Genomic DNA, 27,048 nt, shown 5'->3' with positions numbered 1-27,048 from the left:
CCTAGAGGAGCGTGATATAGCCACTCCTAGAGCAGCGTGATGTAGCCACTCCTTGAGCAACGTGATGCAGCCACTCCTAGAGCAGCGTGATCTAGCCACTCCTAGAACAGCGTGATATAGCCACTCATAGAGCAGCGTGATGAAGCCACTCCTAGAGCAGCGTGATGCAGCCACTCCTAGAGCAGCATGATGTGGCCACTCCTAGAGCAGCGTGATCTAGCCACTCCTAGAACAGCGTAATATAGCCACTCCTAGAGCAGCGTGATGTAGCCACTTCTAGAGCAGCATGATGTAGCCACTCCTACAGCAGCATGATGTAGCCATTCCTAGAGCAGCGTGACGTAGCCACTCCTTGAGCAACGTGAAGTAGCCACTCCTAGAGCAGCATGATGTAGCCACTCCTAGAGCAGAGTGATGTGGTAACGTGATGTAGCCACTCCTCGAGCAGAGTGATGTGGCAACGTGATGTAGCCACTCCTAGAGCAGCATGATGTAGCCACTTCTAGAGCAGCATGATGTAGCCACTCCTAGAGCAGCTTGATGTAGCCACTCCTAGAGCAGCATGATGTAGTCACTCCTACAACAGCGTGATATAGCAACTCCTAGAGCAGCGTGATGTAGCCACTCTTTGAGCAACGTGATGTAGCCACTCCTAGAGCAGCGTGATGCAGCCACTCCTAGAGCAGCATGATGTAGCCACTCCTAGAGCAGCATGATGTAGCTACTCCTAGAGCAGCAAGATGTAGCCACTCCTAGAGCAGCGTGATATAGCCACTCCTAGAGCAGCGTGATGTAGCCACTCCTTGAGCAACGTGATGTAGCCACTCCTAGAGCAGCGTGATGCAGGCACTCCTAGAGCAGCATGATGTAGCCACTCCTAGAGCAGCGTGATATAGCCACTCCTAGAGCAGCATGATGTAGTCACTCCTAGAACAGCGTGATATAGCCACTCCTAGAGCAGCGTGATGCAGCCACTCTTTGAACAACGAGATGTAGCCACTCCTAGAGCAGCGTGATGCAGCCACTCCTAGAGCAGCATGATGTAGCCACTCCTAGAGCAGCATGATGTAGCCACTCCTAGAGCAGCAAGATGTAGCCACTCCTAGAGCAGCGTGATATAGCCACTCCTAGAGCAGCGTGATGTAGCCACTCCTTGAGCAACGTGATGTAGCCACTCCTAGAGCAGCGTGAAGCAGGCACTCCTAGAGCAGCATGATGTAGCCACTCCTAGAGCAGCGTGATCTAGCCACTGTTAGAACAGCGTGATATAGCCACTCCTAGAGCAGCGCGATCTAGCCACTCCTAGAACAGCGTGATATAGCCACTCCTAGAACAGCGAGATATAGCCACTCCTAGAGCAGCGTGATGTAGCCACTCCTTGAGCAACGTGATGTACCCAGTCCTAGAGCAGCGTGATGCAGCCACTCCTAGAGCAGCATGATGTAGCCACTCATAGAGCAGCGTGATACAGCCACTCCTAGAGCAGCGTGATGTAGCCACTCCTTCAGCAACGCGATGTAGCCACTCCTAGAGCAGCGTGATGCAGCCACTCCTAGAGCAGCATGATGGAACCACTCCTAGAGCAGCGTGATCTAGCCACTCCTGGAACAGCGTGATATAGCCACTATTAGAGCAGCGTGATGTCGCCACTCCTAGAGCAGCATGATGTAGCCACTGCTAGAGCAGCATGATGTAGCCACTCCTACAGCAGCGTGATTTAGCCACTCCTAGAGCAGCGTGATGCAGCCACTCCTAGAGCAGCATGATGTAGCCACTCCTAGAGCAGCGTGACCTAGCCACTCCTAGAACAGCGTGATATAGCCACTCGTAGAGCAGCGTAATGTAGCCACTCCTAGAGCAGCGTGATGCAGCCACTCCTAGAGCAGCATGATGTAGCCACTCCTAGAGCAGCGAGATCTAGCCACTCCAAGAGCAGCGTGATGTAGCCACTCCTAGAGCAGCATGATGTAGCCACTCCTAGAGCAGCATGATGTAGCCATTCCTAGAGCAGCATGATGTAGCCAGTCCTTGAGCAACGTGATGTAGCCACTCCTAGAGCAGCATGATGTAGCCACTCCTAGAGCAGCGTGATATAGCCACTCCTAGAGCAGCGTGATGTAGCCACTCCTTGAGCAACGTGATGTAGCCACTCCTAGAGCAGCGTGAAGCAGCCACTCCAAGAGCAGCATGATGTAGCCACTCCTAGAGCAGCGTGATCTAGCCACTCCTAGAACAGCGTGATATATCCACTCCTAGAGCAGCGTGATGTAGCCACTCCTAGAGCAGCATGATGTAGCCATTCCTAGAACAGCGTGATGTAGCCACTTCTTGAGCAACGTGATGTAGCCACTCCTAGAGCAGCATGATGTAGCCACTTCTAGAGCAGCATGATGGAGCCACTCCTACAGCAGCATGATGTAGCCACTCCTAGAGCAGCATGATGTAGCCAATCCTAGAACAGCGTGATATAGCAACTCCTAGAGCAGCGTGATGTAGCCACTCCTAGATCAACGTGATGTAGCCACTCCTAGAGCAGCGTGATGCAGCCACTCCTAGAGCAGCATGATGTAGCCACTTCTAGAGCAGCATGATGCAGCCACTCCTAGAGCAGCATGATGTAGCCACTCCTAGAGCAGCATGATTTAGCCAATTCTAGAGCAGCGTGATGTAGCCACTCCTTGAGCAACGTGATGTAGCCACTCCTAGAGCAGCGTGATGCAGCAACTCCTAGAGCAGCATGATATAGCCACTCCTAGAGCAGCGTGATCTAGTCACTCCTAGAACAGCGTGATATAGCCACTCCTAGAGCAGCGTGATCTAGCCACTCCTAGAACAGCGTGATATAGCCACTCCTAGAGCAGTGGGATGTAGCCACTCCTAGAGCAGCATGATGTAGTAAGTCCTAGAGCAGCGCGATGTAGCCACTCCTAGAACAGCGTGATATAGCCACTTACAGAGCAGCGTGATGTAGCAACTCCAAGAGCAAAGTGATGTATCCACTCCTAGAGCAGCGTGATATAGCAACTCCTAGACCATCGTGATGTAGCCACTCCTAGAGCAGTGTGATGTAGCCACTGCTAGAGCAGCGTGATGTAGCCACTCCTACAACAGCGTGATGTAACCACTCCTAGAACATCGTGATGTAGTCACTCCTAGAGTAGCACGATGTAGCCATTCCTAGAGCAGCGTGATATAGCCACTCCTTGAGCAACGTGATGTAACCATTCCTAGAGCAGAGTGATGTGGCAACGTGATGTATCCACTCCTAAAGCAGTGTGATGTGGAAACATGAAGTGGCCACACTAGAGCAGAGTGATGTGGCAACGTGATGTAGCCACTCCTAGAGCAGAATGATGTAGCCACTATTAGAGCAGCGTGATGTAGCCACTCCTAGAGCAGTGTGATGTAGCCACTCCTAGAGCAGCGTGATGTACCCATTCCTAGAGCAGCGTGATGTAGCCACTCCTAGAGAAGCGTGATGTAGCCACTCCTAGATCCTCGTGATGTAGCCGCTCCTAGAACAGCGTGATGTAGCCACTCCTAGAGCAGCGTGATGTAGCCACTCCTAGAACAGCGTGATGTAGCCACTCCTAGAAGAGCGTGATGTAGCCACTCCTTGAGCAACGTGATGTAGCCACTACTAGAGCAGTGTGATGTAGCCACTCCTAGAATAGCATGATGTAGCCACTACCAGAGCAGCGTGATGTAGCCACTACTAGAATAGCATGATGTAGCCACTTCTAGAGCAGCGTGATGTAGCCACTCCAAGAATAGCATGATGTAGCCACTACTAGAGCAGCGTGATGTAACCACTACTAGAATAGCATGATGTAGCCACTACTAGAGCAGCGTGATGTAGCCCCTCCTAGAATAGCATGATGTAGCCACTACTAGAGCAGAGTGATGTTGCCACTCCTAGAGCAGCGTGATGTAGCGATTCCTAGAGCAGCGTGATGTAGCCACTTCTTGAACAACGTGATGTAGCCATTCTTAAAACAGCGTGATGTGGCAACGTGATGTGGCCACTCCTAGAGCAGAATAATGTGGCAACGTGATGTAGACACTCTTAGAGGAGCGTCATGTGGCAACGTGATGTGGCCACTCCTAGAGCAGCGTGATGTAGCCACTCTGAGAGCAGAGTGATGTGGGAACGTGATGTAGCCACTCCTAGAGCAGTGATGTGGCAACATGATGTGGCCACTCCTAGAGCAGAGTGATGTGGCAACGTGATATAACCACTCCTAGAGCAGCGTGATGAAGCCACTCTTAGAGAAGCTTGTTGTGGCAACGTGATGAAGCCACTCCTAGAGCAGAGTGATGTGGAAACGTCATGTGGCCACTCCTAGAGCAGCGTGATTTAGCCACTCCTAGAGCAGAGTGATGTGGGAACGTGATGTAGCCACTCCTAGAGTAGCGTGATATAATCACTCCTAGAGCAGAGTGATGTGGTAACGTGATGTGGCCATTCATAGAGCAGCGTGATGTGGCAAGGTGATCTGGCCACTCGTAGAGCAGAGTGATGTGGCAACGTGATGTAACCATTCCTAGAGCAGAGTGATGTGGCCACTCCTAGAGCAGCGTGATGTAGCCACACTCAGAGCAGAGTGATGTGGGAACGTGATGTAGCCACTCCTAGAGCAGTGATGTGGCAACATGATGTGGCCACTCCTAGAGCAGAGTGATGTGGCAACGTGATATAGCCACTCCTACAGCAGCGTGATGTAGCCACACTTAGAGAAGCTTGTTCTGGCAACGTGATGTGGCCACTCCTAGAGCAGAGTGATGTGGAAACGTGATGTGGCCACTCCTAGAGCAGCGTGATGTAGCCACTCCTAGAGCAGAGTGTTGTGGGAACGTGATGTAGCCACTCCTAGAGTAGCGTCATATAACCACTCCTAGAGCAGAGTGATGTGGTAACGTGATGTGGCCATTCATAGAGCAGCGTGATGTGGCAACGTGATCTTGCCAATCGTAGAGCAGAGTGATGTGGCAACGAGATGTAACCACTCCTAGAGCAGAGTGATGTGGAAACGTGATGTGGCCACTCCTAGAGCAGCGTGATGTAGCCACTCCTAGAGCAGAGTGTTGAGGGAACGTGATGTAGCCACTCCTAGAGTAGCGTCATATAACCACTCCTAGAGCAGAGTGATGTGGTAACGTGATGTGGCCATTCATAGAGCAGCGTGATGTGGCAACGTGATCTTGCCAATCGTAGAGCAGAGTGATGTGGCAACGAGATGTAACCACTCCTAGAGCAGAGTGATGTGGACACTCCTAGAGCAGAATGGTGTGGCAACGTGATGTGGCCACTCTTAGAGCAGTGATGTGGCAACGTTATGTGGTCACTCCTAGAGCAGAGTTACGTGGCAACGTAGTGTGACCACTCCTAGAGCAGCGTGATGTGGCAACGTGATGTAGCCTCTCTTAGAGCAGAGTGATGTGGCAACGTGATGAGGCCACTACTCGAGCAGTGATGTGGCAACGTGATGTGGCCACTCCTAGAGCAGCATGACGTAGCCACTCCTAGAGCAGCGTGATGTAGCCACTCCTAGAACAGCATGATGTAGCCACTCCTAGAGCAGCGTGATCTAGCCACTCCTAGAACACCGTGATATAGCCACTCCTAGAGCAGCATGATGTATCCACTCCAAGAGCAGCATGATGTAGCCACTCATAGAGCAGCGTGATGTGGCCACTCCTTGAGCAACGTGATGTAGCCACTCCTAGAGCAGCATGATGTAGCCACTTCTAGAGCAGCATGATGTAGCCACTCCTAGAGCACCATGATGTAGCCACTCCTTCAGCAGCATGATGTAGTCACTCCTAGAACAGCGTGATGCAGCCACTCCTAGAGCAGCATGATGTAGCCACTCCTAGAGCAGCATGATGTAGCCACTCCTAGAGCAGCAAGATGTAGCCACTCCTAGAGCAGCGTGATAGCCACTCCTAGAGCAGCGTGATCTAGCCACTCCTTGAGCAACGTGATGTAGCCACTCCTAGAGCAGCGTGATGCAGGCACTCCTAGAGCAGCATGATGTAGCCACTCCTAGAGCAGCGTGATCTAGCGACTGCTAGAACAGCGTGATATAGCCACTCCTAGAGCAGCGCGATCTAGCCACTCCTAGAACAGCGTGATATAGCCACTCCTAGAGCAGTGTGATCTAGCCACTCCTAGAACAGCGTGATATAGCCACTCCTAGAGCAGTGGGATGTAGCCACTCCTAGAGCAGCGTGATGTAGCCACTCCTAGAGCAGTGTTATGTAGCCACTGCTAGAGCAGCGTGATGTAGCCACTCCTACAACAGCGTGATGTAACCACTCCTAGAACATCGTGATGTATTCAGTCCTAGAGTAGCACGATGTAGCCATTCTTAAAACAGCGTGGTGTGGCAACGTGATGTAACCATTCCTAGAGCAGAGTTATGAGGCAACGTGATGTATCCACTCCTAGAGCAGTGTGATGTGGCAACATGATGTGGCCACTCCTAGAGCAGAGTGATGTGGCAACGTGATGTAGCCACTCCTAGAGCAGCATGATGTAGCCACTCTTAGAGCAGCGTGATGTAGACACTCCTAGAGCATTGTGATGTAGCCACTCCTAGAGCAGCGTGATGTACCCATTCCTAGAGCAGCGTGATGTAGCCGCTCCTAGAGAAGCGTGATGTAACCACTCCTAGAAGAGCGTGATGTAGCTACTCCTAGAACAGCATGATGTAGCCACTACTAGAGCAGCGTGATGTAGCCACTACTAGAATAGCATGATGTAGCCACTGCTAGAGCAGCGTGATGTAGCCACTCCTAGAATAGCATGATGTAGCCACTACTAGAGCAGCGTGATGTAGCCACTACTACAATAGCATGATGTAACCACTACTAGAGCAGCGTGATATAGCCACTCCTAGAGGAGCGTGATGTAGCTATTCCTTGAACAGTGTGACGTAGCCATTCTAAGAGCAGCGTGATGTAGCGATTCCTAGAGCAGCTTGATGTAGCCACTACTAGAGCAGCGTCATGTTGCCACTCCTAGAAGAGCGTGATGTAGCCACTACTAGAGCAGCGTGATGTTGCCACTTCTAGAGCAGCGTGATGTAGCGATTCCTAGAGCAGCGTGATGTAGCCACTTCTTGAACAACGTGATGTAGCCATTCTTAAAACAGCGTGATGTGGCAACGTAATGTGGCCACTCCTAGAGCAGAATAATGTGGCAACGTGATGTAGACACTCTTAGAGGAGCGTCATATGGCAACGTCATGTGGCCACTCCTAGAGCAGTGTGATGTGGAAACGTGATATGGCCACTCCTAGAGCAGCGTGATGTAGCCACTCTCAGAGCAGAGTGATATGGGAACGTGATGTAGCTACTCTCAGAGCAGAGTGATATGGGAACGTGATGTAGCCACTCCTAGAGCAGTGATGTGGCAACATGATGTGGCCACTCCTAGAGCAGAGTGATGTGGCAACGTGATATAGCCACTCCTAGAGCAGCGTGATGTAGCCACTCTTAGAGAAGCTTGTTGTGGCAACGTGATGTGGCCACTCGTAGAGCAGTGATGTGGAAACGTGATGTGGCCACTCCTAGAGCAGCGTGATGTAGCCACTCCTAAAGCAGAGTGATGTGGGAACGTGATGTAGCCACTCCTAGAGTAGCGTGATATAACCACTCCTAGAACAGAGTGATGTGGCAACGTGATGTGGCCATTCCTAGAGCAGTGTGATGTGACAACGTGATCTGGCCACTCATAGAGCAGAGTGATGTGGCAAAGTGATGTAACCACTCCTAGAGCAGAGTGATGTGGCCTCTCCTAGAGCAGCGTAATGTAGCCACTCTCAGAGAAGAGTGATGTGGGAACGTGATGTAGCCACTCCTAGAGCAGTGATGAGGCATCATGATGTGGCCACTCCTAGAGCAGAGTGATGTGGCAACGTGATATAGCCACTCTTACAGCAGCGTGTGGTAGCCACTCTTAGAGAAGCTTGTGGCAACGTGATGTGGCCACTCCTAGAGCAGAGTGATATGGAAACGTGATATAGCCACTCTTACAGCAGCGTGTGGTAGCCACTCTTACAGAAGCTTGTTGTGGCAACGTGATGTAGCCACTCCTAGAACAGCGTGATATAGCCACTCCTAGAGCAGCGTTATGTAGCCACTCCTTGAGCAACGTGATGTAGCCACTCCTAGAGCAGCGTGATGCAGCCTCTCCTAGAGCAGCATGATGTAGCCACTCCTAGAGCAGCATGATGTAGCCACTCGTAGAGTAGCAAGATGTAGCCACTCCTAGAGCAGCGTGATATAGCCACTCCTAGAGCAGCGTGATGTAGCCACTCCTTGAGCAACGTGATGTAGCCACTCCTAGAGCAGCGTGATGTAGGCACTCTTAGAGCAGCATGATGTAGCCACTCCTAGAGCAGCGTGATCTAGCCACTCTTAGAATAGCATGATGTAGTCACTACTAGAGCAGCGTAATGTTGCCACTTCTAGAATAGCATGATGTAGCAACTACTAGAGCAGCGTGATGTAGCCCCTCCTAGAATAGCATGATGTAACCACTACTAGAGCAGCGTGATGTAGCCACTCCTAGAGGAGCGTGATGTAGCTATTCCTTGAACAGTGTGACGTAGCCATTCTAAGAGCAGCGTGATGTAGCGATTCTTAGAGGAGCTTGATGCAGCCACTACTAGAGCAGCGTCATGTTGCCACTCCTAGAAGAGCGTGATGTAGCCACTACTAGAGCAGCGCGATGTTGCCACTTCTAGAGCAGCGTGATGTAGCGATTCCTAGAGCAGCGTGATGTAGCCACTTCTTGAACAACGTGAGGTAGCCATTCTTAAAACAGCGTGATGTGGCAACGTGATGTGGCAACGTGATGTGGCCACTCCTAGAGCAGAATAATGTGGCAACGTGATGTGGCCACTCCTAGAGCAGAATAATGTGGCAACGTGATGTAGACACTCTTAGAGGAGCGTCATGTGGCAACGTGATGTGGCCACTCCTAGGGCAATGTGATGTGGAAACGTGGTATGGCCACTCCTAGAGCAGCGTGATGCAGCCACTCTCAGAGCAGAGTGATATGGGAACGTGATGTAGCCACTCCTAGAGCAGTGATGTGGCAACATGATGTGGCCACTCCTAGAGCAGAGTGATGTGGCAACGTGATATAGCCACTCCTAGAGCAGCGTGATGTAGCCACTCCTTGAGAAGCTTGTTGTGGCAACGTGATGTGGCCACTCCTAGAGCAGTGATGTGGAAACGTGATGTGGTCACTCCTAGAGCAGCGTGATGTAGCCACTCCTAGAGCAGAGTGATGTGGGAACGTGATGTAGCCACTCCTAGAGTAGCGTGATATAACCACTCCTAGAGCAGCGTGATGTAGCCACTCTCAGAGCAGAGTGATGTGGGAACGTGATGTAGCCATTCCTAGAGCAGCGTGATGTGACAACGTGATCTGGCCACTCGTAGAGCAGAGTGATGTGGCAACGTGATGTAACCACTCCTAGAGCAGAGTGATGTGGCCACTCCTAGAGCAGCGTGATGTAGCCACTCTCAGAGCAGAGTGATGTGGGAACGTGATGTAGCCACTCCTAGAGCAGTGATGAGGCAACATGATGTGGCCACTCCTAGAGCAGAGTGATGTGGCAACGTGATATATCCACTCCTACAGCAGCCTCATGTAGCCACTTTTACAGAAGCTTGTTGTGGCGACGTGATGTGGCCAATCCTAGAGCAGTGTGATGTGGAAACGCGATGTGGCCACTCCTAGAGCAGCGTGATGTAGCCACTCCTAGAGCAGAGTGATGTGGGAACGTGATTTAGCCACTCCAAGAGTAGCGTGATATAATCACTCCTAGAGCAGAGTGATGTGGTAACGTGATGTGGCCATTCCTAGAGCAGCGTGATGTGGCAACGTGATCTGGCGACTCGTAGAGCAGAGTGATGTGGCAACGTGATGTAGCCACTCCTAGAGCAGAGTGATGTGGCAACGCAATGTGGCCACTCCTCGAGCAGAGTGATGTGGCAACGTGATGTGGCCACTCTTAGAGCAGTGATGTGGCAACGTTATGTTGTCACTCCTAGAGCAGAGTGATGTGGCAACGTGGTGTGACAACTCCTAGAGCAGCGTGATGTGGCAACGTGATGTAGCCACTCCTAGAGCAGAGTGATGTGGCAACGCAATGTGGCCACTCCTCGAGCAGAGTGATGTGGCAACGTGATGTGGCCACTCCTAGAGAAGAAAGACAATGTAAAGGTTTTGCAGAGTTCAGGAAAACAGAATTATCTAGATGCATTTCAGTCACTGGGTGATGTGAGAAAGGCATCCCCGTGCTGCATCACCCCAGTCCCATGTACCTCAATGCACGCAGCAGCAATAGTACCCCGTGCTGCATCACCCCAGTCCCATGTACCTCAATGCACGCAGCAGCAATAGTGCCCCGTGTTGCATCACCCCAGTCCCATGTACCTCAATGCACGCAGCAGCAATAGTGCCCCGTGCTGCATCACCCCAGTCCCATGTACCTCAATGCACGCAGCAGCAATAGTACCCCGTGCTGCATCACCCCAGTCCCATGTACCTCAATGCACGCAGCAGCAATAGTGCCCCGTGCTGCATCACCCCAGTCCCATGTACCTCAATGCACGCAGCAGCAATAGTACCCCGTGCTGCATCACCCCAGTCCCATGTACCTCAATGCACGCAGCAGCAATAGTACCCCGTGCTGCATCACCCCAGTCCCATGTACCTCAATGCACGCAGCAATAATAGTACCCCGTGCTGCATCACCCCAGTCCCATGTACCTCAATGCACGCAGCAGTAATAGTACCCCGTGCTGCATCACCCCAGTCCCATGTACCTCAATGCACGCAGCAGCAATAGTACCCCGTGCTGCATCACCCCAGTCCCATGTACCTCAATGCACGCAGCAGCAATAGTACCCCGTGCTGCATCACCCCAGTCCCATGTACCTCAATGCACGCAGCAGCAAGAGTACCCCGTGCAGCATCACCCCAGTCCCAGGTACCTCAATGCACGCAGCAGCAATAGTACCCCGTGTTGCATCACCCCAGTCCCATGTACCTCAATGCACGCAGCAGCATTAGTACCCCGTGCTGCATCACCCCAGTCCCATGTACCTCAATGCATGCAGCAGCAATAGTGCCCCGTGTTGCATCACCCCAGTCCCATGTACCTCAATGCACGCAGCAGCAATAGTACCCCGTGCTGCATCACCCCAGTCCCATGTACCTCAGTGCACGCAGCAGCAATAGTACCCCGTGCTGCATCACCCCAGTCCCATGTACCTCAGGGCACGCAGCAGCAATAGTTCCCCGTGCTGCATCACCCCAGTCCCATGTACCTCAATGCTCGCAGCAGCAATAGTACCCCGTGCTGCATCACCCCAGTCCCATGTACCTCAATGCACGCAGCAGCAATAGTACCCTGTGCTGCATCACCCCAGTCCCATGTACCTCAATGCACGCAGCAGCAATAGTACCCCGTGCTGCATCACCCCAGTCCCATGTACCTCAGTGCACGCAGCAGCAATAGTACCCCGTGCTGCATCACCCCAGTCCCATGTACCTCAATGCACGCAGCAGCAATAGTACCCTGTGCTGCATCACCCCAGTCCCATGTACCTCAATGCACGCAGCAGCAATAGTACCCCGTGCTGCATCACCCCAGTCCCATGTACCTCAATGCACGCAGCAGCAATAGTACCCCGTGCTGCATCACCCCAGTCCCATGTACCTCAATGCACGCAGCAGCAATAGTACCCCGTGCTGCATCACCCCAGTCCCATGTACCTCAATGCACGCAGCAGCAATAGTACCCTGTGCTGCATCACCCCAGTCCCATGTACCTCAATGCACGCAGCAGCAATTGTGCCCCGTGTTGCATCACCCCAGTCCCATGTACCTCAATGCACGCAGCAGCAATAGTGCCCCGTGCTGCATCACCCCAGTCCCATGTACCTCAATGCACGCAGCAGCAATAGTACCCTGTGCTGCATCACCCCAGTCCCATGTACCTCAATGCACGCAGCAGCAATAGTACCCCGTGCTGCATCACCCCAGTCCCATGTACCTCAATGCACGCAGCAGCAATAGTACCCCGTGCTGCATCACCCCAGTCCCATGTACCTCAATGCACGCAGCAGCAATAGTACCCCGTGCTGCATCACCCCAGTCCCATGTACCTCAATGCACGCAGCAGCAATAGTACCCTGTGCTGCATCACCCCAGTCCCATGTACCTCAATGCACGCAGCAGCAATTGTGCCCCGTGTTGCATCACCCCAGTCCCATGTACCTCAATGCACGCAGCAGCAATAGTGCCCCGTGTTGCATCACCCCAGTCCCATGTACCTCAGTGCACGCAGCAGCAATAGTACCCCGTGTTGCATCACCCCAGTCCCATGTACCTCAATGCACGCAGCAGCAATAGTGCCCCGTGCTGCATCACCCCAGTCCCATGTACCTCAATGCACGCAGCAGCAATAGTACCCCGTGCTGCATCACCCCAGTCCCATGTACCTCAGTGCACGCAGCAGCAATAGTACCCCGTGCTGCATCACCCCAGTCCCATGTACCTCAATGCACGCAGCAGCAATAGTACCCCGTGCTGCATCACCCCAGTCCCATGTACCTCAATGCACGCAGCAGCAATAGTACCCCGTGCTGCATCACCCCAGTCCCATGTACCTCAGTGCACGCAGCAGCAATAGTACCCCGTGTTGCATCACCCCAGTCCCATGTACCTCAATGCACGCAGCAGCAATAGTACCCCGTGCTGCATCACCCCAGTCCCATGTACCTCAATGCACGCAGCAGCAATAGTACCCCGTGCTGCATCACCCCAGTCCCATGTACCTCAATGCACGCAGCAGCCTTAGTACCCCGTGCTGCATCACCCCAGTCCCATGTACCTCAATGCACGCAGCAGCAATAGTACCCCGTGCTGCATCACCCCAGTCCCATGTACCTCAATGCACGCAGCAGTAATAGTACCCCGTGCTGCATCACCCCAGTCCCATGTACCTCAATGCACGCAGCAGCAATAGTGCCCCTTGCTGCATCACCCCAGTCCCATGTACCTCAATGCACGCAGCAGCAATAGTACCCCGTGCTGCATCACCCCAGTCCCATGTACCTCAATGCACGCAGCAGCAATAGTACCCCGTGCTGCATCACCCCAGTCCCATGTACCTCAATGCACGCAGCAGTAATAGTACCCCGTGCTGCATCACCCCAGTCCCATGTACCTCAATGCACGCAGCAGTAATAGTACCCCGTGCTGCATCACCCCAGTCCCATGTACCTCAATGCACGCAGCAGCAATAGTGCCCCTTGCTGCATCACCCCAGTCCCATGTACCTCAATGCACGCAGCAGCAATAGTACCCCGTGCTGCATCACCCCAGTCCCATGTACCTCAATGCACGCAGCAGCAATAGTACCCCGTGCTGCATCACCCCAGTCCCATGTACCTCAATGCACGCAGCAGCACTAGGACCCCGTGCTGCATCACCCCAGTCCCATGTACCTCAATGCACGCAGCAGCAATAGTACCCCGTGCTGCATCACCCCAGTCCCATGTACCTCAATGCACGCAGCAGCAATAGTACCCCGTGCTGCATCACCCCAGTCCCATATACCTCAATGCACGCAGCAGCAATAGTACCCCGTGCTGCATCACCCCAGTCCCATGTACCTCAATGCACGCAGCAGCAATAGTACCCCGTGCTGCATCACCCCAGTCCCATGTACCTCAATGCACGCAGCAGCAATAGTACCCCGTGCTGCATCACTCCAGTCCCATGTACCTCAATGCACGCAGCAGCAATAGTACCCCGTGCTGCATCACCCCAGTCCCATGTACCTCAATGCACGCAGCAGCAATAGTACCCCGTGCTGCATCACCCCAGTCCCATGTACCTCAATGCACGCAGCAGCAATAGAACCCCGTGCTGCATCACCCCAGTCCCATGTACCTCAATGCACGCAGCAGCAATAGTGCCCCGTGTTGCATCACCCCAGTCCCATGTACCTCAATGCACGCAGCAGCAATAGTACCCCGTGCTGCATCACCCCAGTCCCATGTACCTCAATGCACGCAGCAGCAATAGTGCCCCGTGTTGCATCACCCCAGTCCCATGTACCTCAATGCACGCAGCAGCAATAGTACCCCGTGCTGCATCACCCCAGTCCCATGTACCTCAATGCACGCAGCAGCAATAGTACCCCGTGCTGCATCACCCCAGTCCCATGTACCTCAATGCACGCAGCAGCAATAGTACCCCGTGCTGCATCACCCCAGTCCCATGTACCTCAATGCACGCAGCAGCAATAGTGCCCCGTGTTGCATCACCCCAGTCCCATGTACCTCAATGCACGCAGCAGCAATAGTACCCCGTGCTGCATCACCCCAGTCCCATGTACCTCAATGCACGCAGCAGCAATAGTGCCCCGTGTTGCATCACCCCAGTCCCATGTACCTCAATGCACGCAGCAGCAATAGTGCCCCGTGTTGCATCACCCCAGTCCCATGTACCTCAATGCACGCAGCAGCAATAGTACCCCGTGCTGCATCACCCCAGTCCCATGTACCTCAATGCACGCAGCAGCAATAGTACCCCGTGCTGCATCACCCCAGTCCCATGTACCTCAATGCACGCAGCAGCAATAGTACCCCGTGCTGTATCACCCCAGCCCCATGTACCTCAATGCACGCAGCAGCAATAGTACCCCGTGCTGCATCACCCCAGTCCCATGTACCTCAATGCACGCAGCAGCAATAGTACCCCGTGTTGCATCACCCCAGTCCCATGTACCTCAATGCACGCAGCAGCAATAGTACCCCGTGCTGCATCACCCCAGTCCCATGTACCTCAGTGCACGCAGCAGCAATAGTACCCCGTGCTGCATCACCCCAGTCCCATGTACCTCAATGCACGCAGCAGCAATAGTACCCCGTGCTGCATCACCCCAGTCCCATGTACCTCAATGCACGCAGCAGCAATAGTACCCCGTGCTGCATCACCCCAGTCCCATGTACCTCAATGCACGCAGCAGCAATAGTACCCCGTGCTGCATCACCCCAGTCCCATGTACCTCAATGCACGCAGCAGCAATAGTACCCCGTGCTGCATCACCCCAGTCCCATGTACCTCAATGCACGCAGCAGCAATAGTGCCCCGTGTTGCATCACCCCAGTCCCATGTACCTCAATGCACGCAGCAGCAATAGTACCCCGTGCTGCATCACCCCAGTCCCATGCACCTCAATGCACGCAGCAGCAATAGTACCCCGTGCTGCATCACCCCAGTCCCATGTACCTCAATGCACGCAGCAGCAATAGTACCCTGTGCTGCATCACCCCAGTCCCATGTACCTCAATGCTCGCAGCAGCAATAGTACCCCGTGCTGCATCACCCCAGTCCCATGTACCTCAATGCACGCAGCAGCAATAGTACCCTGTGCTGCATCACCCCAGTCCCATGTACCTCAATGCACGCAGCAGCAATAGTACCCCGTGCTGCATCACCCCAGTCCCATGTACCTCAGTGCACGCAGCAGCAATAGTACCCCGTGCTGCATCACCCCAGTCCCATGTACCTCAATGCACGCAGCAGCAATAGTACCCTGTGCTGCATCACCCCAGTCCCATGTACCTCAATGCACGCAGCAGCAATAGTACCCCGTGCTGCATCACCCCAGTCCCATGTACCTCAGTGCACGCAGCAGCAATAGTACCCCGTGCTGCATCACCCCAGTCCCATGTACCTCAGGGCACGCAGCAGCAATAGTTCCCCGTGCTGCATCACCCCAGTCCCATGTACCTCAATGCTCGCAGCAGCAATAGTACCCCGTGCTGCATCACCCCAGTCCCATGTACCTCAATGCACGCAGCAGCAATAGTACCCTGTGCTGCATCACCCCAGTCCCATGTACCTCAATGCACGCAGCAGCAATAGTACCCCGTGCTGCATCACCCCAGTCCCATGTACCTCAGTGCACGCAGCAGCAATAGTACCCCGTGCTGCATCACCCCAGTCCCATGTACCTCAATGCACGCAGCAGCAATAGTACCCTGTGCTGCATCACCCCAGTCCCATGTACCTCAATGCACGCAGCAGCAATAGTACCCCGTGCTGCATCACCCCAGTCCCATGTACCTCAATGCACGCAGCAGCAATAGTACCCCGTGCTGCATCACCCCAGTCCCATGTACCTCAGTGCACGCAGCAGCAATAGTACCCCGTGCTGCATCACCCCAGTCCCATGTACCTCAGTGCACGCAGCAGCAATAGTACCCCGTGCTGCATCACCCCAGTCCCATGTACCTCAGTGCACGCAGCAGCAATAGTTCCCCGTGCTGCATCACCCCAGTCCCATGTACCTCAGTGCACGCAGCAGCAATAGTTCCCCGTGCTGCATCACCCCAGTCCCATGTACCTCAATGCTCGCAGCAGCAATAGTACCCTGTGCTGCATCACCCCAGTCCCATGTACCTCAATGCACGCAGCAGCAATAGTACCCCGTGCTGCATCACCCCAGTCCCATGTACCTCAATGCACGCAGCAGCAATAGTACCCCGTGCTGCATCACCCCAGTCCCATGTACCTCAGTGAACGCAGCAGCAATAGTACCCCGTGCTGCATCACCCCAGTCCCATGTACCTCAATGCACGCAGCAGCAATAGTACCCCGTGCTGCATCACCCCAGTCCCATGTACCTCAATGCACGCAGCAGCAATAGTGCAGAGTGTAGCAAAAAGTTTTTAATGTTGTAAATATTAGCGCAAAAGATCTGAAGCGAATCAGAAGAGACTGACAAGATATCACATGGAAACTAACCTTACAGTTTCTTCAGTTAAAAATGGCGAATTAGGAAATACACATCTCAAACCTAATTTAAACCTTCCACTAAGATACATCACTTTTAAATCCAACCTGAAGAGGCACTTTATTGTTATCTCAGAGAGACCAGTATCCTAAAATATCCTAAAATACACAACATTAAGTTTGAAGCGGCTCTTAAGTTGTCTAAATAAGTTATCAAGGTTGAAAGGTTGTTGCTGGTAAGATGAGACACAGTAATAACACGAAAACCAGCATTATGATTTTTTCCAATTGGAACTTAATACACAAATTGATCCAAAATTTTCTCAATAATTCACCGGTGTTTAAGGTTTATGCAAGTAAAAAAAAATTGGGTTTTAGGTATATAGGTTTTCACGGGCACACATGAGTAGGGAACAACACCTAAATTACTGGGAACGGTTGAAGCCCCTTGATTTGTATTCCCTGGAATGTAGGCGAGAAAGATACATGATAATACACACTTGGAAAATCTTAGAGATTAGTACCAACCTTACACACGAAAATCAATCCATACGAAAGGAAAAGACTCGGCAGGAGATGTAACATTTCCCCAATGAAAAGCATTTGCGCTACAAGTACACTAAGAGACAACACTGTAAGTGCCAGGGGGCCCAAGACTGTTCAAGTGCCTCCTCCCATCATACATAAGGGGGTTTACCAATAAACCCCTGGCTGTTTTCAAGAAGGCACTGGACAAGCACCTAAAGTCAATACCTGATGAGCTGGGCTGTGCTTCGTACGTCGGTTTACGTGCGACCAACAGTAACAGCCTGATTGATCAGACCCTGATCCACCACGAGGCATGGTCACAGACAGGGCCACGGGGGCCTTGACCCCCAAAAACCCTCTCCAAGTATACTCGAGGTATAGCACACAGTATTTTTATACATTGACCTTGAAGACAAACAAATACTTTGGGAACTTAAAGAGTACATTATATTGATTTAAGGATTCACCAATAGCACCTCACCACCGAATGTTTGAAGCCGACCAGAAAATGCATTCTCAAGAATTTAATAAAAAATTTCACTTAGCGTAAACCCCCAAAAAACTTTATCCGTTTCATATGATGCATCAATAATAAGAGATTGATGCCGTTTAGAATTATAGTTTATGCAGGGATCCTGATGCACCTGAGAAATGGAAGGCCTTCAGCTTCCATCAAGAGAGGAGAAAGATAAATCTATTTCCTTGGATCAAGAGCGCTTCAACATCAAGGCACTCCTTTGAAGTCAGTCTATAGTTACTTAAAGCAAATTAATAGGATATTATTTCTAGATTACCCCTGAAGGAAGATTCTTTGAAGCGGACTAGGGGCTCTTGATCCAAGGAACTGGACCTGCCTTTCCCTTCCTAGCATCGAACCTAAATACACCCCATTTCCTAAGGTGGTGTATAACCCTACGAATTTAGGGCTCCCCCAAAAAAGTGGCCAATAAGATCACTGTGGTTAACAGTGTCCGGCTCCAGCGAAATCGTAAGAAAATATAGTGAAATTTGTGAAATTAAGAAAATGTTCTACAAATGCGAGTTTTCAATATATTTTGTTTTCTTTCTGCAGTTCTGTCCCATATAAAATTCTCTATGTTCCGAAAATGAAAATAAATATTTGATTTTTACCTATTTTTAAGTAAGAATAACAAATTTGACATAGTTTTTCCACAAAACTGGTAGCCCCAATTTAAAGCAAAAATAATTTTAATTCACCGGCGCTTAGTGCTTGAAGCTGACTGGTAGTGAATTTTTCTAGTTATTACCCGGAAACCAAACTGTAAAGAATAAAAAAGCACAATACCATGAGTTGAACAATACATTAGTAACCTACACACAGGAGAATGAAACTTATAACGATACTTCGGTCCGAATTGGACCTAACTAACCACACAGTAGTGCGAAGGGAAGGGAGCATATATATATATATATATATATATATATATATATATATATATATATATATATATATATATATATATATATATATATATATATATATATATATATATATATATATATATGATGGGTAGTGGTATCATTTGTAGTAGTAGTAGTACAACAGTGACCGAAACGTCGTTATATGTTTCACTCTCCAGTCTGCAATAGGATGTTATCATTATCATGGAATACATCAGTGTAAGCATTTTGAAGCCTATGAGAAGAAACATTTTGTAATAAATGACAACCAATATTACTATTTATTTAAGAAAACTGTCAAATAAAACCATTCTGTAAAACACACCTGGGATAAAAATTAGAAGTTTTTTTTTTATTTTTTATTTAAAATATACAGTATACACGCATATCACACATTGACGTAATCATAATACATGAAACATATATAAGAAAACATCCTTATAACTAACGGATGGTGATCGCAAGAGGTATTCTCAGGCTATTACAAGGAGTCCAACGATTCCAAGAGTTTTTTTTTTTTAGCTATTTTAGTATATTGACAAATTTACCTATACACAAACTTAATAAATACTTTCCAGTCTGTAAGTTGCATCAGTCATTGATTATTATTGTCATTCAGAAGTGGTAAACCTAAATATATTTTACATGATTTAATAGGAAGAGAAGTTCCCCACTATTTTAAACATTAAACTCCCCTCAAGGAAGGTTCCTTGATGTTGGTGAGGGACTCTTGATTTAGGGAATTGGATCTGTGCTCCAGTTCCCCAAATTAAGCCTGAATGCCTTCCACATCCCCCCCCCCCAGGCGCTGTATAATCCTCCGGGTTTAGCGCTTCCCCCTTGATTGTAATAATAATAATAAACATTAAACTAGCAACTGTGCAGCTGCACACTTCAAGTTCACTCTTTGCGGTCGTCGATGGAACTTTTTTTTTAAATATTTGAAGCCAAGAAGCAGAGGGTTTTGAAAATTGTCGGACCCATTCCAGGAATCCTGGAACGCCTTGTACAACTTTTGTCACAGAATACCTGAATACCTGCACATACCATGAGCGGCGTTGAAAATTTCAAGCCTATCTGAAGACGGTTTCCCATTTTATGATCGAAATATATTATCTAAACTGTCAAGGAAAAAAAATCAGACAACTATATATTTACAATCAATAATGGCATATTGTAAATAAGGTTCGAAATTATTTACAAAAAAAAGATAGATTTGCTGCAATTAGAGAAATAATTTGTGAAAATAATGCAACCCGAATGCTGAAAAGCCTGTATGCCATTAGGTTCACTCACTGGATGAGTGGCACTGCTCAATATTTTTTTTTTTATAGCTGTATGTACACTCACAAGATGAGTGGTGCTGTCCATTACTGTTTTTATGGCAACATATATACACACAAGATGGGCGGCGGTGTCCAATAAATTCGCTCCTCGGGGTAAAATCTTAATCCCCAAGTAGTATGTGTGCTGCACGCTGGCTTGAAGTGAGCAGCTCTGTGTATGTGTGAGACACGCTGGTCAGCTTGGCCTGTAATTTCTGACGAACTAAGTCGCGAGTAATGAGAACGAAAGCAGAACAAAAGAAGGCACATTACCAACTCACGAATCAGTTATTTTGCTTTGTTCACTTCAAAACTGTTTCTTGCAAGTGTAGCCAGTAAATTTATTCTTGAAATATTTAAAAAGAATTTTCAAATAGTATAACTAACTTATAAACATAAGTGCAAAAGAATAGAGAAACACTGCATTAGGTCTCCTGGTCACTGTTAGGAACTTCTTATTTCCCTCTTTACTTACAGCCAGTGATGTACTGTAGAAAATGTGAAAAAAAAACTATTTGATTAAAATGATATAATACAATACTTGTTATCGTGCCGTAAAAATTACTGTGAAATCTTTTCAGTTCAAAACCTTTGTTGGCCTCTGAACAAATACAATTTCCTCTTCCACAGCACTGGTTGAAGGATTTATGTATATTGTCATTGATAAGCGAATATTGGGGCCGCAGATATAAAGCATTTCAGCTCTTCGAGTAGAGAAAAAGAGGACAAAAATGGCACGGAAGAAGGCAAGGCTAGTTGTGGAAACAATGGAACACAGAACAGAGTGAGAATAAAGTAGGAAAAATCATAGTATAAAAGAGAAGTGAGGAATATAAAAAAGAAAGATCAAAAGTCACAATACCATAGCTGCTACAATACACAGATATCCTGCACTTAAGAGAGGAAAACTTACGGTGACGTTCCGGGCCGACTTGGACCATCCATTGACAAGCCTCACTTGTCAGTGGTCAAAGTTGGAGCGAAATGTTGTCATGAGTTTCACCTCTGCTATGGGGGATATTTGTGCATTGAGAAACAGAGTGGTGCATTAAGGAAGCAGAGAGGTGGAAAGGTGGGTAGGGAAGGAAGAAAGAGGGACTCAATGAGAGGTACAGTAGAGACGGAAGAGAGACGGCAATGACAGACGAGAGATGATTTAGAAAAGCAGAGGCATGACGGAGAGAGGGAGAGAGGAAAAGCAGGAATCAAAACAGATAGTTAGTGCGAGTTAAGTCGAATGTCAGACAGAAAGGCAGAAGGTACAGCTGCAAGTTAAGTTAAATGTTGGGCAGAAAGGCAGGCAGGGAGGGAGCAAGGAAGGGAACAAATAGGTGCGACATATGGTTGGGGATGGCTGGTAGCATGTGACTAGAGAATTCATCAGAACACCTTCCGAGGCTGTCTGCCTAAGACTACATACCGTTCATACCAGTTCTGCTTGTACTACTACTACTATTACTACTACAACCACCGCTACTACCATTTTATTATTCCTATGACACGGGAGGTCCATGATCAGCTATTGATTCCGAGTGTCAGTGTAGCGTTTATATGTGTGTGTGTGTATACTCACCTATTTGTATTCACCTATTTGTGGTTGCAGGGGTCGATTCGTAGCTTCTGGTTCCACCTCTAGCTGGTCGTTAGTAGGTCCACTCTCTCCCTGCTCCAAGAGTTTCGTCGCACCTCCTGGAGGCTACCTGGAGGGTATTCCGGGGATCAACGTCCCCGCGGCCCAGTCCACGACCAGGCCTCCCGGTGGATCAGGGCCTGATCAAGGAGGCTGTTACTGCTGGCCGCACATAATCCAACGTACGAACCACAGCCCGGCTGATCCGGCACCGTCTTTAGGTATCTGTCCAGCTCCCTCTTGAAGACAATCAGGGGTCTTCCCGTAATGCCCCTTATTGCTGGTGGGAGGCTGTTGAACAGTCTTGAGCCCCGGACACTTATTGTGTTTTCTCTTAGTGTACCAGTGACGCCCCTACTTTTCACTGGGGGTATGTTGCATCGCCTGCCAAGTCTTTTGCTTTCGTATGGAGTGATTGCTGTGTGAATATTAGGGACCAGTCCCTCCAGAATCTTCCAGGTGTAGATTACGATGTATCTCTCTCGCCTGCGCTCTAGTGAGTACAAGTCAAGTGCTTCCAGGCGCTCCCAGTAGTTAAGGTGTTTGATGGAACTTATACGTGCAGTAAAGGTTCTCTGTACATTCTCTAGCTCTGCAATTTCAACTGCCTTGAATGGGGTTGTTAATGTACAGCAGTATTCCAGCCTAGAAAGAATAAGTGATTTAAAAAGGATCATCATTGGCTTAGCATCTCTTGTCTTGAATGTTCTCATTATCCATCCTATCAGTTTCCTCGCAGATGTGATAGTGACATTGTTGTGGTCCTTGAAGGTGAGGTTTTCGGACATTACCACACCCAGGTCCTTCACATTACTTTTCCTCTCTATTGTGTGATTGGAGTTTGTAGTATACTCAGTTCGTTATTATTTCCTCCAGTTTTCCATAACGGAGTAGTTGGAATTTGTCTTCATTGAACATCATATTGTTCTCTGTTGCCCATTGGAAAACTTGGTTTATATCTTCTTGGAGCTTTGCCGTGTCCTCAATGGATGACACTCTCATGCAGATCCTAGTATCGTCTGCAAAAGATGATACAGTGCTGTGGTTTACATCTCTGTCTATGTCTGATATGAGAATAAGGAACAGGATAGGTGCGAGTACTGTGCCTTGTGGGACAGAGCTCTTCACTATGGCAGCATCTGATTTAACTCTATTTACCACTACTCTTTGTGTGCGATTGGTTAGAAAGTTGAAGATCCTTCTGCCTACTTTGCCGGTTATCCCTTTAGCACGCATTTTGTGTGCTATTACACCATGGTCGCACTTGTTAAAGGCTTTTGCAAAGTCTGTGTATACTACATCCGCATTCTGTTTGTTTTCCAGTGCATCCAGGATCATATCATAGTGGTCAAGCAGTTGCGAAAGGCAGGAGCGACCTGCTCTGAAACCATGTTGCCCTGGGTTGTGCAATTTTTGGGAGTCCAGGTGGTTTGCTATCCTGCTTCTTAGAACTCTTTCAAAGATTTTTATGATGTGGGACGTTAAAGCTATTGGTCTCTAGTTCTTAGCTACTGCTTTGCTGCCACCTTTATGGAGTGGAGCTCTATGTGTTGTTTTTAGTGACTGTGGAATCTCGCCTGTGTCTAAGCTCCTTCTCCATAGCATACTTAGGGCCCGTGAGAGGGGTTTCTTGCAGTTTTTAATGAACACGGAGTTCCACGAGTCTGGGCCTGGGGCTGAATGCATGGGCATGTCGTCGATGGCTTTCTCAAAGTCTAGTGGAGTTAAAGTTATGTCATAAATCTGGCCTACATTGGCAGGGTTTTGAGGCTCATTTATAAAAAAATTGTTTGGATCGTCTATCTTTAAACTGGTTAATGGCTCGCTGAACACTGAGTCATACTGCAATTTCAGTATCTCGCTCATTTCTTTGTTGTCGTTAGTGTAGGATCCATCTTGTCTGAGCAAGGGCCCTATACTAGAAGTGGTTTTGGACTTGTTTTTGGCGAATGAAAAGAAATATTTCGAATTTCTTTCAATTTCATTAATCGCTTTTAGCTCCTCTTGTCTCTCCTGGATCCTGTATGAATCCTTTAACTTCAGCTCAATATTTTCCACTTCCCTGGTTAGCACTACCTTCCGTGTATCGGATAATCTGGCATTCTTGAGGAGCTCAATGGTTCTTCGTCTTCTTCTTAAAGCTATGTATGGATCATGCCTGCACTACATCACTCTCCAGATTGTTCCACTTCTTGACAACTCTGTTACTGAAGAAAAAAAACACTTTCTAACATTCCTGTGACTCATGTGAGTTTTCACCTTCCAGCTGTTACCCCTTGCTGTTGTGTCCCATTTCTGAAACATTCTGTCACTATCCACTATGTCAACTCCTCTCAGTATTTTATACATTGTTATCATCTCGCCCCTATCCTTTTTGTCCTCCAGTGTCGTCAGGTTGATTTCCCTTAACCTCACCTCGTAGGACATACCCCTTAGCTCAGGGACTAGTCTTATTTCTCAAAATTTTCTGACGTGTTTGACTAGGTGTGGGTTCCATACTGGCGCTTCACATTCCACTATTCCATTAGGGGTTGAAATGCTATTCTTATGTTTGCTAAGAGCCCATTTGCTGCAACAGTTATTTGGTTGATGTGCTCCTTAGGAAATGTGATCGGCATTATAGTCACCCCAAGATCCTTTTCCTTGAGTGCAGTTTGCAGCCTTTGGTCCCTTAGTGTGTACTACATCTGCGGTCTACTTTGACCTTCCCCAATCTTCATGACTTCGCACTTGGTGGGGTTAAACTCCAAGAACCAATTGTTGAATCAGGTTTGCAGTCTGTCCAAATACCTCTGTAGTCTTATCTGAGCCTCGTTTGCTTGAGTTCTCCGCATTAGCTTTATATCGTCTGCAAACAGAGACACTTCTGAATCTATCTCTTCCATCATGTCATTCACATATACCAGAAACAGTACTGGCCCTAGGACTGATCCTTGTGGAATCCGGCTCGTCACATGCGCCCACTCTGACACCTCGGCACGTACCAACACTCGCTGTCTCCTTCCTGTCAGGTATTACTTGATCTATTGCAGTGCCTTTCCTATTATTCCAGTCTGTTCCTCTAGCTTTTGCACTAGTGTCTTGTGCAGAACTGCGTCGAAAGCCTATTACAGTTCGGGAAAATGCAGTCTACCCACACTTCCCTCTCCTGTCATACTTCTGTTACCTTGTTGTAAAACTCAAGTAGGTTTGTGACGAAGGATTTTCCCTCTCTGAAAACGTGCTCGTTATCGTGTATAAGTTCATTTCTTTCTAGGTGATCCACCACTCTTTCTCCTGATAATCTTCTCCATGATTTAGCATACTGTATATGTCAGAGACACTGGTCTGTAGTTTAATCCTGCCTGTCTGTCTCGTTTCATAAGAACATAAGAAAGGAGCAACACTGCAGCAGGCCTGTTGGCCCATACTAGGCAGGACCTTTACAATCCATCCCACTAACAAAACAATTTTCACTTCTTGAAAACTGGGACTACATTTGCTGTCTTTCACACCTCAGGTAGTTGTTCCGTTTTGATTGACGTGTTGAAGATTGTTGTTAGTGGCACCACCAGTGCCTCGGCTCCCTCTTTCAGACTCATGGAGAGATGCCCGGACTCACTGTCTGAGAAATCTAGTTCGCATAGTAGTCTCTTCACCTCCTCCTCCTCGGTAATGGGTAGTTTGTCTACCATCCCAGTTTGCTTGTCTACCTCCCTAAATCTCGTGTTGGGCTCCTCACATATTTCTTGATCGCTTTTTGTGATCTCCCCTCCTTCCTTCTTTCCTAAGTCTGATTACCTGTTCCGTGACTGTTATTTTTCACTTGATTTGGCTGTACAACAGGTTTGGGTCAGATCTGGCTTTCTATTCTATGTCATTCTCGTATTGCCGCTGGGCCTCTCTCCATATCCATGCATATTCGTTTCTGGCTTTCTCGGCTCATCTCTTTATTTTCCTGGATTCTTTGTCTTCTATACCTTTTCCATACTCTACAGCTTAGGCCTATCTGTACCTTCGGGTGAGCCAAGGGCTCGTTCTGGTCTTCCTAATGTTTCTGTTGCCCTTGACAACGAACTTCTCTGCCTCCCTGCATTCTATGTTCACATGATCCATCATTTCATTTACTGTCTTTCCATCCAGTTCACTTATCCACTGCACCTCGTGCAGTGGATAAGAGAACTGAAGTAATGTTGTCCTCTCTTTTGCAGTTTGGCTTCTCCCGTTCTTTTGTGCTGCTTCACTCTCCACTTGCAACTCGACAGTGTATTAGAAGCTCAGGACCACATGTGTATGTGTGTGTATGTGTGTGTGTGTGTGTGTGTGTGTGTGTGTGTGTGTGTGTGTGTGTGTGTGTGTGTGTGTGTGTGTGTGTGTGTGTGTGTGTGTGTGTGTGTGTGTGTGTGTGTGTGTGTGTGTGTAAGTGTGTGTGTGTTCACTTACCTAATTGTACTCACCTAACTGTAGTTGCAGGGGTTGACTCATAGATCCTGGCACCAGCTTTTCACTGGTCACTAATAGGTCTATTCTTTCCTTACACCACGTGCTTTATCATACTTCTTTAAGCAATGTATAAATCCTGTCTCCACTACATCACTCTCCAGACTGTTCCATTTCCTGACAACCCTATTTGTGTGTGTGTGTGTGTGTGTGTGTGTGTGTGTGTGTGTGTGTGTGTGTGTGTGTGTGTGTGTGTGTGTGTGTGTGTGTGTACTCACCTCACCTATATGTACTCACCTATATGTGGTTGCAGGGGTCGATTCATAGCTCCTAGCCCCGCCTCTTCACTGGTCGATATTAATTCACTCTCTCTCTGCTCCATGATATTTGTCATACCTCTTCTTAAAGCTATTTATGGAACTTGCTTCCACTACTTCACTCTCCAGATTATTCCAGTTCCTGACAACTCTAAGACTAAAGAAATACTTCCTAACATCCCTATTACTTATCTGGGTTTTCAGTTTTCAATTGTGTCCCCTTGTTTCTGTATCCCATCTCTGAAACATTCGATCCTTGTCCACGTTGTCAATGCCTCTTAGTATTTTATACGTTGTTATCATGTCCCCTCTATCCCTTCTATCCTCTAGTGTCACCAGGTTGAGTTCCCTTAACCTCTCCTCATAAGACATACCCCTCAGTTCGGGACTAATCGTGTTGCAAATTTTTGCACTTTCTCCAATTTCTTGACGTGTTTGACTAAGTGAGGGTTCCATACTGGCGCTGCATATTCCTGCATATTCTTTTACCTTATCGTAGAACTTAAGTAAATTTGTGACACAGGATTTCCCATCTCTGAAGCCATGCTGACTGTCATGTATGAGCCCAGT

Source organism: Cherax quadricarinatus, chromosome 2, assembly GCF_038502225.1.
Source record: "Cherax quadricarinatus isolate ZL_2023a chromosome 2, ASM3850222v1, whole genome shotgun sequence".
Taxonomy (NCBI): domain Eukaryota; kingdom Metazoa; phylum Arthropoda; class Malacostraca; order Decapoda; family Parastacidae; genus Cherax; species Cherax quadricarinatus.
Note: the sequence above shows the minus strand (reverse complement) of the source record.